The sequence below is a fragment of the Lutjanus erythropterus genome, chromosome 13 (genome assembly GCF_056507025.1).
Source record: "Lutjanus erythropterus isolate fLutEry1 chromosome 13, fLutEry1.hap2, whole genome shotgun sequence".
Taxonomy (NCBI): Eukaryota; Metazoa; Chordata; class Actinopteri; order Lutjaniformes; family Lutjanidae; genus Lutjanus; species Lutjanus erythropterus.
The window spans coordinates 27,082,758-27,096,220 of NC_139329.1; positions in this window are offsets into that span (position 1 = coordinate 27,082,758).

Below are 13,463 nucleotides of genomic sequence, written 5' to 3' on the forward strand. Positions count from 1 at the left end.
ACAGGGAGCAATATTGAAGCAAACAAACCTTTACTGCCTTCACTTAACCCCTCATACGAGTACAGGGGAAATACTGGCATCAAAACATGGAACATAACCTTTGGGCTTTGTACACAACGCTCATCCCAAAAGATTCCTGATTGAATTTAGGTGTAACCACTGAGGACAGGTTACATGCCTGTGAGGTAGTTTACAAACTTAATTTATCTTTTCATTTAACAGTAAGTTACTGTCTTTTTTTTTATTGCTACTGCTGTTTTGTGGGATGCTGTCACTTAAGATTTAATATACTGTTGGTTCTGTGATAAAATATATATCCTGTCTGTTTTATCTCAGTAACTCACTAGATACATCATAATTGGATGTATAACTTGTCTACTGAAAGTTTCCTGACATTTAACATTATAACTCAGTTATTCTAGCTGGCCGTAACTCCGTGTACAGTGTCATAGGCAGCCCACTTGTTAGATTGTCAGTCTTCATAGAAGAAAAAAAGAAAAGAATAAAAGAAATGACTAGCAGGATAGCATTAATAAATTGGTATGTTGTATTTCTTTTAATATTTAGTTCATTTACATAATTTATAGGTACTTGATTTCTATGAAAGTAAGGCAGTTCTCTGATTCTCCTCTCTGAGAGAACCTGAGTAGAACAACTCACCTAACAGAGCTGGGTGTCTCATTAGTCTTTTAAAATGGTCTTGACAGTCGTGTCCTCTTTACACCATTTTGGTTCACTTCCCATGCACTCAACAGCGTTTTCTGTGGATAAGCTAAATTAAAAACTCATTGTATGCCACGATATGTACACATAGACTAAAAAAAGACCTAAAAGGAAAGAGCATATTGTACTTTAATTCATCAGGTGGGCATACACATACCAAACATTAATGTAATGTAATTAAAACCACTCACTCAGTAATAGTACTGTTAATTATTTGAAGAGTTTGTATGCATACAAATGTATCTAAGTGAAGTTCTTTCACATGGTAACGAGAAACAAGTACAAATCAGCACTGATGTTTCTCTGTGTCTTCAAGATGTGCATTAGTGAAAGGTATGAAGGTGGCCGTGTGTCTGTCACCTTGTTTCAAGTTTTTGTTCCCCCTAGTGGTTTAAATTGAAAATATTATACACCTGACATTATTCTTTTCTCTCTCTCACCTTTTTCTTAGTGCAGCACCACATACCTTTTTACCTGAAGATGCATAGGGAGTTCTTCTAATTACTTTCTTTAGCCTTGGAGGGTATATGTTAACTGACTGTATGTTAAACTACTGTAGCCTGCTCCACCCTCATGAATCTTAATGCTGTTCTTGTAAAAGGTGCTTTATTAAATCTCTAGTGTCCCAGAGTGTGACTGTCTAAGCAGTTGGAGGGATACTAATCTGAACACGCCTCTGGAAATTAAGAGAGAGAATTGGCTGTTTAAATATGATCAAGCACAGTGATGCTATGGGTATTTGCTGGCGGTTATCTTGTGTTCAGAAGCTAGCCCAGGTTAAGCTGCATGTTTTTGAGGAAAATGGGCCAGCAAGATAAATGGGGACTCTTAAATGTATTTAATGAGGATGAAATGGACTTCTCCCATATGGATGTACTCATGCTTAATGAGTTTTACCCCCCAACCCTAAGAGGAGATTTACAGGAATGGTCTTGCCAACTTGTGAATTTGTAAGAATAAGACTGTTACATGTTTCTGTTTGTTATGCACACATTATGGGAGTGTAAGAGAAGTTAATACTGTAGTTCATACTTTTTTTTATGCAGAAAAAGGGATGTCAGAAAAAGGACAATATCAAATCAATCAAATTCAGTGACAGGAACATGTTTGGTTTACAAAGCATCAACTTCACACCTGCTGGGTGTTTTGATGCTAACTGTTTCCTAATGTGATGTTTTAAATCCCTCTGAGAATGTTAACTGTAATCAAGATCTACAAAAACAATGTTACATAGGGATCAAGGCAGACTTTATTTTGATTTATTGAGTAAAAAAGTACTCCCTTAAATTGAAAACAAGGTAATCTTAAACTTTTGCCACATTTGAAATACAGTTCCTGGCAGTTCAGTCATATAAAGCTTCAGGATCAGGTCAAGTTTTGATCTGATTATTTTCAAAATGACTTTATTCAGAAAGGTCTTCCCATTTTTCTCTGATTGTGCCGTTTATTGCAAGCCTAGCAAATACTGTGATAGACACTGATATTTTCAAGTACTGGCCCCATGGGCTGCCAGACCCCTAAATTTGGTGGTAAAGTGACAGTGTAAATATAAGTAGAGACAATACAAGAAAGGCAATTTAACGCAACTTATTACAGCTTTTCTTAACTGTGACACTTGTGCACTGCTAACAAATGTGCATATTTCTGTAACATTGTGTTGGTTGTAGTATGTGGTAAAACTTGGTGGCCACAGGGGGCCACCTATATGGGATATTTGGTGACCATAGAGTAACTTTTTGTGTCCACAGTAGTTTGTGTAGTGTAGCATTTGTGTAGTGTCTTTCTAGTGTTCCAGCTACTCAAAGCACTTTTACACTACATGTCACATTCACCCATTGGCACACATTCATACACCAATTGCAGAGGCTGCCATGCAAGGTGCCTCTGCTTTGAACTAATCTCATTCACATCCATTCATATGCCGAGGGCTATATCTTCAGGATGAAATTTGGGTTTCAGTCCCTTGACCATACCCAAGGATCACACTGCTGATCTTCCAATTAGTGGATGACCCACTCTACCCACTGAGACACTGCAGCTCATAGTTGAGGTTGAAACCTGGAAATAATGGGTGAAAAGTAAATATGCAGCTCTGGGTCAGGTTTGGGTCTCAAACGTGGCAGTACCAGTTGGATTTATTCAGGTTGGGTCTCCTCCAATACTCCTCCAATTTAGCACAGTGCTGTTATAGCATTGTTGTACGCATACTGGGTAGTTTTGTAAAAAAAAAAAAAAAAAAAAAAATACTTGATAGAGGCGGCAGAACTACACATTCACTGTTTCTTGACAAAACATGGCACCTACAATGCAACTATTGTGCAAGTATCCAATGATGAAATGTGGAGCTGCTAGCCTCAAGCAGAGGTGAGGAGCAGGCTACAGAGGTCTGAGAACTTATTTCAGTTCTTTCTAACTCTACACACAATTGGCTTTTGTATAGTATAGATGTATATCTTTCTTTCTTTCTTTCTTTCTTTCTTTTTTTTCATTTTTAAACTTGCAGTCTTCAGCCCCAACTGATGCTGCCATAAGAGGCTGCAGATAACAAACATTGTGCAGCTCCATCAGGAGGCAGAAAAGCCTTTACGTAACTTTTTTTTCCATTGTTGTACTTCCAAAGACCTGTAAAGAGACCTTGTTGTAAATAAGTTAATCTTTCACTTTGCTGAACTGTAGTTTGACAGAGCTAACTGAAAGTCTTGAATTGTACCAAAACACATACAAAGCTGTTAAGAAAAGAAGGAAAACATCTACATAGCCTTAATCTATGTGCTATCTTCATAAATTATATTTTGTAGTAATGTTAAAGAGGAACAGCATCTTCAGCTGTATATATAATTGCGGTCCTGTGTTGCACAGGGCTGTCTGGACATGGCAAGGGAATAAGACAGTGCATTAGAGTTACTGTAAGCTTATTCCTTAAGGTACACTGACTGCGTTTCAAGTAAGAATATGCTATAACCTACATCTATTCTCATGTCTCAGCACCTCATAGTGACAGGGGATAAGAATCTGTCAACTGCAGAGGTAACTAGGAGGTCAGTAAATCAGATGTGCACTGGCCCAGAAACAAGACTGTCACACTCTGATGAACTCCATGTGACTAAAATGTGCTAATAGTGTCAGGCTTTTAATGCAGTGTCTCCAACATGGATCTGCACAAATAGTGATGGCATTATATAAGAGTGATGTCCATATGTATCAATGAGGCATACAGCCAGACTCTGATTTATACAGTCTGAGCTGTATTCTGAAAATAACATAGTCCTTCACACTACCAATAAAATAAGATAACAAGAGGGGAAACCTGTCACACAAATGGCCTCATAACGGCAACTGTTAACGTACAGTAGAAATAGTTTTTTTAATACAAGTTGCCATAAGTTCTCGCTGTAGGACATTTGGGTTACTGTGAGATGATAAATATCTTATCTCTATCTATTTTACACATAAGCTTTTTATAAGTCAATGTGAATATCTTCAATGACCCAACATAGACCATGCAAACAATACACAAAAATGCATAAACATTTTCTAATAATATCAAGTCTGCCTTAACATTAAATTTAGTTGTGCGTGTACAAGCAAAACTCTTGCACACAATTTGTTATAATCCTTTTCTTTCAGTTCCTGTTTTTGTGGACAATCTTTATCAGCTATAAACATCTGGTTTGTTATATTAAATACTTTTGTGTATCCAAAAATTACACAAACAAGAAAAAATTTTTTTTCAGCTTTAAGAAGCAGTAGCTTATGACATTTTAATAAGATGATGTCTCTTACTGTTAAACAATCAGCATCAATCATAGATTCTCAGATATTAAACTAACAACCTTCAGTTTGAAGAAAATACACAGCTGGTATGAGAGCATACAAAAGGCTCCATAAACGTGTTGTGAATCAACAGTTATGGGATGCTTTGAAATTTCAAAAATTACATTTTTTCACCACTAATACTAGCGGCCTTTGTTAAACAATTTTACAATATTTTTGTATCCCAAGTTTATCAAAGCCCATAATATCCTGTGTATTGTGACAATCTGGATCTCAGCACCAGGATGCAGCACTTAAACACACCCCGAATACACCCAGTCACACACCCATCTACGATACACTCATTCGTCACTTCGTTCGCATTTCACGCCTCCAGTTGACTCTCATATCCGTCTCTCAGTGAGGAGAGCAGGCGAGGAGAGTGTGGGAGACATGCGGAGCAGCACGCTCAGTGCAATTTCAACTTAAGTAAGGTTGTTTAACCCCTTTCGAATGTTTCTTGTAAACATTTGGTCATTTTGGGTTCTTGCATTGTTTTGTGGGGTTTGGGGATCTTGTACAGCACTTAAAATACATTTACTGGTTGTGTATTTTATGGTGTGTGACATTCAATGTGCAGGGTGTAATATTTTTATGTATGTACATCCTTTGTGCAGTTTGGAGGAAAAACCAAACCAACAAACTAAACTATAACTTGACTGTCTAATCTAAAAATACCAGGAGAGAGTCCTGGCTGGCACCTCATGATAATAATAACAAAAACTCAAGCAACCAGTACAAGTCAAACTGTCACAGTATGTACTAAAAAAAATAAATCCTAAAAAGTGCAGAATGAAACACTGTTGAGATTTCCAATAAGATATTTCATGCACTCAGGTCCACATTCTGACTAGAGTTGACATTGAAGGAAATGAGGCAACAGGTAGCACATCAGTGTGCTAGATTTAGACAGCCCGTTGTGTTTATTTTCGACTTAACAGTCCAATGTGATTTCATGTTTTCCAAGAATCAAATGCATCAACCTGTGCATCAGTTTAGGGGCTGAGACATGCTGGTAACATGCCAAACTACATTCACTCTACATTTTACTTACTAGTTACTTCATATTTATAATCCACTACATTTAAAAGAAAAATCTAGTCGTTTATACTCCATTAATTTTATCTGACAGATTACTTTGCAATTTTCAAGAACTTATAAGATAAACATTTTATTAAAATATCCAATAGTAAATACTTATAATTAACCTTACCTCGACCAACTTCAAAATTTAAATACTACTTATACATGAATGCATCAGAAATAATCCAGAGACATGAAATAATATAATAATCTAAACACTCCAATATATTATATTATATTATATATATATATATATATATATATATATATATATATATATATATATATATATATATATATATATATATATATATATATATATATATATATATATATATATGTATATATATACATATATATGTTGTATTATATAATATTTGAATTTATAAGCATACAAGAAGTGATAAAAAACAAGTGTGTAAAAACAAATAAAAATGCATTCCCCTCTAGGGGGAACGGGTTTATCGTAACACTGTGGATATTTTTCCCTTTAACATGACAATATAGAAAACAAAATGTACAGTGTACTCTAACACAGGTAAAAGTTTGCTTGCAGGACTTGTACTTGGCTGTTTTTGCTTTGTGGTATTGCTGCTTTTACTTCAGTAAAAAAAAAAAAAGTGAATATCTCACTGGTTTTCAGGTCAGAAATTAAATACAATCCTTATTTTAAATTTTGCTTGCCCTGTAGTTGAATAAATGGGCCTCCTCCTGTTAAAATACACAGTTAAACACCGCCTACATTACAGCAGGTGTTTTCATTTGGCCCATGAACCATGTATACAGTATAGTATTCAGTTCTGTATTTCTGTAATTCTGTATAAAATGAGAATTGTGAACAAAATCATTCTGAACTTTATCTGCACGGTTGTGTTTCTTGAGCTTTAGTTTGTTGGTTCAGTATAGCTCTGTGTTGGAGCGATATAGTGCATGGTGTGATGAGATTATTAGGCATGAGTGAAGAGGCGAGGTCAGAACCAGATCATTGTATGCAATAATCTCAGTTACATTCACCATCAGCATGGAAAATGTGTGGGCTAGAAGCTCACCTAGTGTGTGTTACTGTGTGCATGTGTGTGTGAGTGTGTGTTTGTGTGATTGTGTGCATGTGTATAGTTGAGGGAGAGAGAGAGAGAGTGAGAGAGAGTCAGTGAAAGTGGGTAAGAGAGAGAGAGAGAGGGAGAGGGAGAGAGGCGCTGCAATCTCCCCTGTGGGCTAATAGATTCGAGATGACATGCTCTCCGCTTCCGAGCTGAATGTTCACTGAACTTTCTGGCAAAAGAGGCTGCCACTAAAGAGGGTTCAACCAGAGGTTAATATAAACAAACAGCAGAAAATGGAGAGCTAGGGATTATTAAATACAAGGATGACTGACAAATCCCTCATTGCTATTAGCCCCTGGCCTCCACCTATGCCCTTTGCCAAAAATACTGTGTCCTCCTATTATTGTCTTGATGACCACTTCTATTAAGTTTTAGCTTTGGAAGTCAAATTATCCTTATTATTGAATTTGAAGTGACAAAAATCATACTGATGAAAAGATTCAATGCATCTCAGTGTAATAAGAGCTAATACCTCTTTGTTTTCTCTAAATTGCATCATTTTTTTGCAGGTCTGTCCAAAAGATTCAGTGAAGTGTAGCTTGATATCTCAATATCATCACTGTGCCAGTATCATTAATTCTCCAGAAAGCCAATATGAATGACTAGAATACATTTTCCAACACTCTGTTTTTATTAAGAAAATACCCCAGACTTAAATCCACCCTATTAAATTCCCCTTCATTGTATAATGTTCATCTGTGTGTAAAATATACAAATTCATGGTGTTTAAATTGTATACTGCCCTCCAGTGGTTGTTTTCATACATTGCTCTCGTTGCCAGACTGCATGGCTGAGTGTGATGTGAGATTTAACCCAGGATAAACTGCACTGTTAAAAGAACCCCACTGTTTGACACTGGTAAGAGTTTACACCACAGAAATGACATCTCGTGAATGCTTATGTGCAAAAATATGTTGTCATGATTAAAATTTTTAAAGTTCCTGTGTGTCATCCTTTATTATGAAGTTATAAAAGTACACTATCTTTTAAAGAGCTGGTTAAGTGAAAGATGTGAGTTGTCTGTGCTGGGATACTGAAATTTATCACTGCCAGCACTAATGTGCAAATTTGGTGATGTTAGCCGCACATTGTTAACTGTGATTGTCATCTAATTAAATCATGGTTCGTCACAAGAGATGCTTTTAATGGTGAGATAAGCGCAGGGAGACCACTGAAGCATTCCTGAGATCAATAAAGATGTTACAGTCTGGAGTACGGATTGTCTCAGGGTTACATAGGCCAGTTGAATTAATTAGTATTGCATTCTAATATCCCCCACTCAAACTTTCTGACCAAACAGCATTTGGTTGGGTGCTGGATGCCTCTGACTCTAATTTTATTTGCTGTTGGGCAGCTTCATTAAGGAGATTAATCTGCCATGTTTTCTACACGAGTATACATAGATATGGCAAAAAAAAAAAAAAAAAAAAATCACGTTATTTTGTACAGATATTTTCAAGCCTTCTTGACTGTATTGTGCTTGTTATTTATGTCCTCTTGTCCATTTTGGCCCAGTTTTTTTCCTGCAACAGCTTTATAAATCATGTCCATCAACCAGCTCTGGAAAAAGCTTTTCTGTCACTGCAGGGGGCCCCACCGACAGACTGATGTCTGCCCTATTTGTAATACTGCGATTTCAATCAACAGGCCCTGGGCAGGTAAAAATGAATTGCTTTTTTTTTTCTTAAACTTTTCTTGACTCAAAGAACATTTTTGGGGCCTCATAAAAGTGCTCAATACTGAAGAAAATGTTGTCCTTGATGCCTAGCAGCATGCTTTATACTTGGTCTGAGGAGCGCTTTGTCAGGGTGGGTGCTCTTTGCTACATTATATTCTGTTGGCAAAGACCAGTAAAGCAATATTTCTTTCTCAAACAACACAAGCAACGTTTGAAGACACTGAAAGACAGTCCCTAGTTCTGTTACATATGTCACAAATGGCGCTTTTTCAAAGTTTTGCATGATGTACTGGTGCATATTACATAATACTCTAAAAAGTGTACTTGCTGCCATTGCATAATTGCTCTGATTATCTTGCATATATTACAAAAACACAAATATCAGTTGTTTTTGGATCCGTACTTTCTCCTTATTTTACTGTATTACCTTTTAGAAAGTGAATGAAAATCTAGCAGGAATATGGATAAAAAATATTTTTGAACTGGTTGCATTTAGATAAAGTTGAAAATTCTTACATAAATAAGAGTATAAGGACAATTAATAAACAAATTATGAGGGATGCCACAATTCAACGTGAATTCTGATTAAGTTTTTCGATTTAAACATATATTGTTTTAGCACTGATTTAAATTTTCAAATTCTTTGAAAAAAAAAAGGTCTATATGGTATCAAGCGTAACATAATGGCAGGTCAGCTATGCTGTGTTGTCTTTATTTTGTTGTTTTATTCTTCAGGCATGCATCGGATGTCGCAAGTAGGTGGGGTTGGAGAGAAAAAAATACTGTGAGAATTGACGATTCTGCCTTTGCCTTCGATTATTGAAACCTAAAGCTCATTTCAATTGATTTTTGATTTAATATTGAAATCGGTACCTCTATCAAGACCAGAACTGTGATGTTCTAATTGTGTTAAAACATATAGATCAAATGTGTTAGTCAGTGTAAGACAGAGAAAGAAGGGGAGAAACAGAGTTAGCTGTGTCAGTCCTAGCATACTATAGCTGTGTCCTGGTGAAGACATGTGACTGTGTGAACCCTGGGGTTCCTTCCAGACTGTGCCTTGTGTCAGTAGATCGAGCCAGGGGCTCAACTCAGGGGCTCAGCTCAGGCCACCTAACTGGGAGTCAAATCAGAGGCGCTCAGTTGGCACCTCATGCCTGACTGGCCCATGACCCCGCGGGGCGAGACCCATGTCTGGGTCATGTACAGTCCTGTGACCCACTTACCAGCTGATGGGAGGGTGACAGTCATGTTCTTATGTATGAAGGAGCATCAACTTCACCTTCAGACAACAGTTCCCCTGTTTGCAATGTTGACTTGTAGTCCCGTCACATCAGATAAGTTGAATGACTTGTTTGGCAGATGTCATTTAAGTTGCCCACATATTTTTTTTGTTGTGTTGTGGATAGAAAGCAAAAAAATATGGCTTCAAATCCCGTTGTTTACTGTACATGTGGGACTCCTCCTGTAGCATTTTTTTTTATTTACAAATATATTTTTACTGTTTTACTATAAAATGTCTCAATGGATATCTTGCCTCATGTTGTCAGATGTGCTCGTCCCCACACTGACCATAACTGTACAAATTTTATTCCCAGTGACTGCATGTGAAGACGGCAGTGTGTGGGAGTATTTCTGTCCTTTGTATAAGAGTTTGTGTTTCAGAATACTAGCACAGTAAATACTTTATAGTATACGTTAAAGTATAGGTCATTGATCTGCTGAATTAAAGACATCATTACCATTATCCAGTTCCTTCTGGATCCACCGGCTTGCCTGATTTCATAGCAGCTTTTCTTGAAAACTGTTATACATGTTGCAGTGTTTTTTACTATTTTTTGTGCAATTAAGTTGTTGGAGCAAGTCCAAATCCCCCCAAAATGTAGATTTTTTTTTTTTTTGTATAATTCATTAAAAATCAATGGCAACTTGTTCCAGAGAGAATAAAACTACACTCTGTTCTGAGTGGTAAGTAACCTTAACCAAAAAAAATGTAAAATATGGTCTACTTTATTTGTAAATGAAGACATGCACCTGGGGGGTATTCCACAAGAAGAAAACTCTTGTAACTCAAAACAGCAAGCTGGAAGTGTTGAAGTAAAAACACAGAGTGTTAATAAATGTCAATAACAATGGCAAACCTTGTGATCTTTTCAGTACCCATGAAAAATTAAAAATAAAAATAAAAATAGTAGAATAATAAAATATGAAACACTGAGTTGGTTCATTGATGTACACATATGACATTTACCTTTTGGACTTACATGATTGGTCAAACTCGTGGGAAGCTATGATGGCTGTTCAGATTTGTGTAAAGGTTACGGTGAATGGATAAAATTGCAGTGTTATGCAGAATTCACAAGGGTTGGTTGAATTTGTACTAATTGTTGTGATCACAACATTGCAACTTCCTGGATAGATTCATTATCAGAGATGTAGCGTTTAGGTTTGTTTGCCCTTAATGCCAAATGAAGTCAGGTGATATTTAGTGTCTGCTGCAGAGTTACAGCGCAACATGTGTTGATCCTCCAGAATAATCCGGCTACTCAGTGCCCACTTCAAGTACATAAAAGTTAAGTGTAATCCAGTGTTTGGCAGTTAAAAAGAGCTTTCTTGTAATGATTTGATTAAATAAAAAACTGAACGTTGCAGAATTTTTCTCTATATCTTAAATAGCTGTTAGGCCTACATCTTAATAAATTCTAGAACATGCAGTGTATAAAATGTCACGTGACAGTATGTGAAGATATTTTTCTTTTTTTTTTCCTCCAAACCCCAGAAACCGCTACAGACCTAATGTTTTCTGAGCCATATTCATCAGATCTGACAACTGATATCTTACGGGTGCAAAGGAGCACACTGCAGGCTGCAAAGTGGTGGAGGGCCACTTGGAGCACATCACCTGCTTCCCTTGTCGTCACACTCCTCCTCGCAGCTGTGAGGCACCACAGGGCCTGGTCACTGCTCCGTGAGCTAATGCACACCATCCCCCTCTTTGCCCTCTTAATGGCCTTTGCATTTGAATGTCACTCATCGGCTCACCTAGAACACTGAAACGCAATTACTTGTCTCTTTAGGTCAATGAATTGTCCGATATCGTGTTCATACATCCTCTTCTTTTCAACATTATTCAGTTGTGCTATAATTTTACTGTGATAGCATATTATGAGAGCTGCCTTACTGTAACTAGAATAACTAATATTTATTTACACTTTCAAGGCTTTTAATGTTCAGTTTTAATGTAGATATACCTACCACTGGATGCTAAGCTATAGTGTCTGTGAAAAATCAGCTGTTACAGGGGAATATTGTTGCTTATGGGTGAAAAATGTAGTGCACCTCTTTAGCTTAATTTGATAAGACAGAGTGAAACTGTGGTCTCTCCTTGTGCGATGGGGTCTATTAGCTCACCGACATGCTACGCAGTATGTCATTTGAGTCTGTTACAGTGGCAAACTGCCTCGTTACCCCTGTGCCTTGTTGTGCAGCCTGACCAATTACTTTTGATCTTAAGAGGACATGACATTTGTAGGTTTTGCACTCTGAAATGACTGCACATGTTAAAAGATGCATCATGCCTTTTCCCTTGCAAATAATTTATAGCACTCTCCCCCCCAGGGTTTACTCTTTGAACTTAAAGGTACAAGCTTTAAATATAGTTGAGTTAGCTGTGCTTTTAAAAATGTCACATTTGGAATTTGTTACAGCAAATTGACAAATTTGTATGTTTTGCGTTCAGGAGAGAAAACCGTCACGTTTAAAAATCCAAGAGAAAATGAATATTCTGCACTTGTTTGAAATATCGAGCAGCGAGGAAGGATTTCCCTTACAACATTTTGTTTCAAAACATCTTACATGCACTGTTACAACAACTGCTAGTGGAATAGAAAATACCACAGGGTAATGCAGATGTCTTTTCTGATCTGTCAACAGCCTGCATATTTTCATCCTGTTTTATACAGCTAACTGGTAATGGGTGATATGATGTATTACATGTCATGTTTGTATTATTAGGTGTACTGAAAGCCTCAGGTTTAGACATATTTTATGCTTATTCAGCTATTTGAATTGTTGCCTTTCATATCCAAATTTGCTGTGATAGATTGGCGAAAACGCAAAGACTACAAGCTTCTCTGCATATGCTTATCAAAGATGTTATTTTTGTTGCTGATAAAGATGAAGGTAAAAATAGACCAGTATGTTCAATGTGAATTCTTCAGAACTCATTACTTAAAAACATAATCATATGCAGTCCTCTTACATTACTATATAAGAACATTACAATATTATCCTATATTCTATTTTATGTCGGCAAAAATCACAACACATCTATTTTATACAGTAAGTAGGACTTTGTCATCATTTTAGCAATGTGTTCTGCAAATAATGCAGCTTTAGATTATAAAGAAGGGGTATCACTGTGTTTCTAGAGAAGCATAATTTTTTTCTTCATTCTTTGGACACAATACTTCTGTGAGTTACACCAGTTTTATGCTTAATTCAGGTTATAACATGATATAGCAGATTATACACAGAGAAAATCAGGGGTGGGTGGGAGGCTGGTTGTAAACCCAGTCCTATTCCCTAATTCCCTTGCTGAATACATGTGTTACCTCTATGGCAATTTGTCAAACACAACACTGCATGCTTGAGGAATCAAGTGCCCCCTGGTGGTGATGTAATGGACCAGAAAAATAGATTTTGATTGTTCAAATTGGATGTACAACCAGCCAAAGGCACTCTACGTCCATTTGAGCATTAATTTGCACAGAGAGAAACGACTTGCAAAGCCATTTATCCAAGCCTCAAACAATGTGATTTTTTATATTATTGTTGTATGTATCTTCCAGATGGAGAAAATGGGATTTTTTTTAATATGTAGAAATTATTTTAGGATTTACTGAGAGAGCAAAGCGCATAGATATGCAGTCACACTTTTTGTTTTATTTTCAAAGCATAGTCACAAAGATTCAGCCCCTCCGCTGTCTTAGATTCAAATTGCTTTGAGTCTCAACACGGGTGAGTAACCCACTGCCTCTCGAGCACACATTCAAACACATGAG